This window comes from Mus pahari, chromosome 3, assembly GCF_900095145.1.
Source record: "Mus pahari chromosome 3, PAHARI_EIJ_v1.1, whole genome shotgun sequence".
In the NCBI taxonomy this organism is placed as follows: Eukaryota; Metazoa; Chordata; class Mammalia; order Rodentia; family Muridae; genus Mus; species Mus pahari.
In genome coordinates this window covers 74488908-74494616 of record NC_034592.1, presented here as the reverse complement: position 1 = coordinate 74494616, position 5709 = coordinate 74488908, and the positions used below count along the sequence as shown (strand labels likewise).

Here is a 5709-nt window from a genome sequence, read left to right as displayed (position 1 = left end):
TTTTCTACTTATATTTGTGTTTCAGCATCCTATGTTTTTCAAGTATTTGGATGTATTTCTTTTAATTGCTTTTTAAATGTTAAAGTTAAGTTTTATGTAATAAAAATGTATGTTTTATTTTTGAGATTATAATTTACTCTGTTTAATTATTATTTAATTTCTTGAATGCATTTTCTTCTATATATTAATGTACTTTAATTTTACATTATATCTTTAAACTATCTTTATTCTGCTTTTACTTATTGTATTATCTTTATGTCTGATTTAATCAGTTACTGGGTTTTGTAAATTTGAGAGCTCATTTATTTCACAATTTGTTATTTTCATGAATATGTCTTCTCTTTTAGTTAGCCTGTAAAACCATTGAATTTGGAGACTCCTACTTGTATTATTAATAAGTTCTGGAATAAAATAAACCATGATCTCTATTTTCTTATTTCCAGAATGAATAAACACTATTTTAAAATTTCATGAAGTTACTGCTATCATTTCCAATACTTTGTTTGAATACTATCATAAAAATATACAGAAGAATACATGGAACAACGAAACAATGTGACTGAGTTTGTTCTCTTGGGCCTGACTCAGAGTCCTGAAGGCCAGAAAATATTATTTGTTGTGTTCTTGGTTATCTATGTTGTGACAATGGCAGGCAACCTACTCATTGTTGTGACTGTTGTGGTCAGCCCAAGTTTAGATGCCCCCATGTACTTCTTTCTTGGCTACTTATCATTTATGGATGCTGTGTATTCAACCACAGTTACACCTAATATGATTATAGACTTACTCTATGAGAAGAAAACTATTTCCTTCAAAGGTTGCATGAGCCAGCTTTTCATAGGACACTTGTTTGGTGGAGCTGAGATCTTACTCTTAGTTGTCATGGCCTATGATCGATATGTAGCCATCTGCAAACCCTTACATTATCTGACCATCATGAACCAACGTGTGTGTGTCTTACTATTGTTGTTGGCTTGGTTTGGGGGATTCTTGCATGCTGTAGTCCAACTTCTATTTGTATATAACCTTCCTTTCTGTGGTCCTAATATCATTGATCACTTCATCTGTGACATGTATCCCTTATTAAAATTGGCCTGCACAGACACCTATGTTATTGGCCTCACAGTTGTTGCCAATGATGGGGCAATATGTGTGGTCATCTTTATGCTGTTGGTCATTTCTTATGGGGTAATTCTTCACTCCCTGAAGAATCTCAGTCAGGAAGGAAGACGCAAAGCCTTATCCACCTGTGGCTCCCATATCACTGTGGTAGTCCTCTTCTTTGTTCCCTGTATTTTTATGTATGTGAGACCTCCATCTACTTTACCCATTGATAAGTCATTGACTGTATTTTACACTGTTATCACCCCCATGTTAAATCCCCTCATATACACTCTGAGAAATGCAGAGATGAAAAATGCCATGAGGAAACTTTGGGCAAGTAAAGGGAAATGAAGAAGGAAGAGAAATAGACCACAAAATGATGGGCACTAAGAAAGGGGGTCAATCTTCTAGGGACTGTCACCCTAATAAAATATCTAATCCTATACATAATATAGAATTCCATAGGAAAGTCAGAAAATTGTTTTATTACACTAAGTTTCTCCTCAATGTTAGTAAATAAGAGTAATGAAAATTATTATGTAAATTCTTTCAATGAACAACATGAAATTTTAAGATTTTTCAGAATATGTAGAAAATACACATTAAATTTGGGCAACTAAATAGCTTTACACAGACTAAAGATTTATGTGCCATAATTAATATTTTAAATTTATTTCACTTTATGGAAAATTCTTTTGTGTTTCTTAAATAAATTTGATTTTTGAGAGCTGGGAAAACTTATCACCAAGAATAAAGAAGTAATATATAGCTACTTGGATCATTCTTTACCTCTCACACTATTAATAGCACATTAATATTTAAAATATGATTTAATTTTATATTTACAAGAGAGATTTTATATAATTTCATTACAATTCTTAACATATTAATATTAAATAGAAATANTATTTCAATTTTAATATTAATGATAATGAGGCATATACACAGGTTCATAAAAATATCTAAATGAACAATGGAGATATATAGAAAAATACCAAATCTCATTTTCACAATTGGAAAGTCATATGAATTCATCTGGTGACTGGTATCTTTGCTAACATATTTTCATAGTTACAAAAACAACCCATCATAGTTCTGAGCTTAGAATGTCTGATACTTTGCTATTTTTTCAATGTCTGTCTCCTTAAGAGCTCATGGCATATTGAAAGAGAACAGATTCTGACTTTCATATGTAAAAATAGCAGAACTCAGTCCATGAAGTAGAGTAATACAGTGCAGAGTCTAACATTAGATATTTTAGAAAATACCACAGTCAAGAAAACTGTTAGGAAAATATAGTTAAGAGAAAGAAAGCAATGGATTGGTTCAGAGTCTTCCTGGTACCATGCTACAATCTCTGGCTCTGAGTATCAGCCCCTAGGGATGCTGTTCCCACAGAACCGTAGCCTAATCCTCCTGTCCAGAGTGATGCACAGCTAAATTCTACCACCTCACAGCTCATCAATAGGAAATCCGGTCTTCTTGTCTGTGTAATAGGAATAATTCAAATCGATTGGAAAGCAGCAGGGAATAAATCACCAATGTTCCCAATAATCATGTGTTTTATGTTATTATAAACCAGACAGCACACATCAGTTTTCCTCACTTAATAGTACTGAGAATTGAGCCTTCAAGAGTAGGTTACTTGTGGAGTAGTTCCAACCAGACAGTGACTAGTTAATCAAACAATGTTTGTGACAAGATTGCAGCAGTGTATCATGCTGGCTGGTCATTGCTGTAAATCATAGGCTTTGCTGCTAAGTTGGTGACCACTGTTACCCTCTGATAGCATCCATGAACCTTCCAGCACAATGAACACTAGTCCACAGTGGGAAAGCCTCTGGTTAGGCACCAGCTTGACCCTTCCTTGTGTAATGAGATATTTTAAGTGTTTTCTTCAGTAATAGGACTTTAAATCAGTTTGCGGAGAGCAGACAATAGCTTTGGCAATAACCTGAATTGTTTGGGGTTTTCCATGGAACTGCTTTGACCAGTGACTAAACCAGATATAACCCATATCTGGCAGTGGGGATTTTGATTAACGAAGAAAGATATCTAGTTAGGGCAGTACCTCCCATGTGCTTAGAGTGGTTCTATTTATATTCTTTCACACCATGTATATATTTTTAGAAGCTTCTAAGGTAGTAGGTTTTCATGCTTCTATTCAAATGGTCCTTAGTATTAGTTGTCCCTCCCTAATATCTCTCCATCACCTCATCCTGTCCCTGTTTCTCCATAACTGTATATTCTATTTCTCTTTCCTTAGAAGATCTTGATGACATTCACATATGTAACAAAACATACAATACTTTTAGGGAGTCTTTGTTACACCAACCCAGAGTGACTATTGCTCTGGATTCCTTCATTTCAGTGAAGTTTTCATAATTCCATTTTAACAACCGAGTACATTGTGTGCATTTATGACAATTTCATTATCTATTATTTCATTGATGACTATAATCATTGCCAAATCAAATTCAAAAGAATTACCACATCACACAAAGAATTAAGATTTACAGTTGTCCCCCAAAGTTTCAAGCTTCCCCTATTCCCAGGCCTATGGTCAAAATAATAGTAATTGCAAACTTGTCATTATTTAAACTTTAACTTTTGACTTTATTAGACTTCAGAGACCTTAGAACTCTGAGGTCAGCTACATGCATTTTCATGTGAAGCTCTAATAATTAATGACATGGACAAAACTGCCAGGCAGTGGCCAGAAAGAGTGAAGTTGGCCATTAACTCAGCAGTTCCGCTAAATTTCTGCCTCTGCACATTGCATACAATGACTCTCCTAAGAGTCTCAGTGTTTTGACTTACTTTCACTAATATATAACTTTTTGAATTCTATACTTTCTTATCCATACATATCCAAAGGAGACCAGGAACCACTTCTCAAAACTCATTTCATAACTTCAATAGCTTATTCCTTTCTCAGGGTCCCAATATTGGCTCTGCTTCATTTTCTAATAATTTCTCCAAATGTCCCTGCAAGTCAAACAATAACCTGGAACTACCATTGTGCCGTTATCGCCTTGTTTCCAAGATGAGAGCACACAGCATGCACCTGGACCATTAGGACTGTGCTGTGCTATGCTGTGCTGTGCTATGCCTTGCCCTTATGCCTTAATTTTTAATTGTTTAAGGACCATTACATATCATGCATGGGGGACAATTTTGAGAGTGCTGTATGCAAGGATTTATGAAGAAATTAAATAGGACTACAATATTCAAGAACTTTGTGTTAGTATCAAGATGCCTAACCACATTAATGAAGGAGCTGAGATAAAGGTGTAGTAAGTATACCAAAGTCATAGCAGATAATTTCCGAAATTTATTTCTCTTTTTTAGGTAAATGTTTTTGGATAACTTCATACATGAGTGCTGAACTTCCATCATCCATGTCCAACTCCTCCCATCCCCCTTACCGACCCTCAGATTCATAACCATCTTTTTAAAATTATTATTATTGCATACATATGTATATAAACCCACTGAGTCAATTTAGCATCATTTATTTCTTTGTGTGTCCATAGCTGGCCATTTGGGATTGGGCAACTTACATAAGAGGTCTTCCCTAAAAGAAATTGATTTCCCTTTCCTTATCAGCTATTAACCACTTGTAACTCTTCATCTTGGGGCAGGCAGAAACATTGTAGAATTCTCCCCATCTATGTTAGCATGAAAAGTGGGGTTGTCATTATACATGCTTTGTTCAAGCAAACTATAGAGTTCAGTTCTCGTGGGTTCATATTCCTTCTCATGTCTAGGGAATTTATCTAGATTGAAACATCTTGCACCCTAGGGCTTATATTTCTGACTCACCTTCCATGGATTCTTTGAGCCTTAGGAGTAGGGGTTTGTAGTCTTCACCTGGTATAAAAAGAGGGCTCTTTGCTGAGGAGTAAGAGCTAATAATCTGTGGGTATATGGGTAACTATTTAGAATGTAGTTAGAGATTACAATAGTTTAGGAAAATGACATTAGTCAGTTCTCTGTCTGTTACCTCACCAGTCTTGGGTAGTTGGGTAGGTTTACTTACAATACCAGGGATGAATTCCCTTCCACGGATCAGACCTTCATTCCAGCTGTACGATGAAAGCCTATTCTCAGAAAGGAGGCTTCCACAAGAGTTTCTAGTTCAGTTCTACCCAGGCGCCTCTGTCTGAAGTGTGTAGTGTCATCAACAATAGTGTATTATCTTCAGTTTCTGCAAGCAACTAAGGGCAATGACAAAAAACTCGTATATTCTTTTTAAAATATTTCTTTCACTTATTTTGTTGTTTTCTGTTTGGAATATGTATATACGGCATTCCTTCCATTTGACTAATTCTCTACCATGCACTTCTTTTTTCCTCTTTCTCTCTCTTTCTTCCTTCCTTTCTTTCTTTCTTTCTTTCTTTCTTTCTTTCTTTCTTTCTTTCTTTCTTTCTTTCTTTCTTTCTTTCTTTCTTTCTTTATCATACAATATATTTTGTTCATGTTTCCCTTTCCCAAACTCCCGGTTCCTTCCTACCCCCTTGTTTATCCCCTCACCCTTCTGTTTTTTTTTTTTTTATTATTATTATTTTATTAGATATTTTCTTTATTTACATTTCAAATGCT

General features: G+C 35.0%; 1 pseudogene across 1 annotated transcript; it reads left to right on the top strand.

The window, feature by feature from the left end:
• The first annotated feature begins 444 nt into the window (after positions 1 to 444).
• Positions 445 to 1455, top strand: LOC110317630 (annotated as a pseudogene). The gene is made up of 2 exons (XR_003843455.1): positions 445 to 475; positions 533 to 1455. The product of XR_003843455.1 is annotated as an olfactory receptor 4A15-like (transcript).
• The last annotated feature ends 4254 nt before the right edge of the window (positions 1456 to 5709 follow it).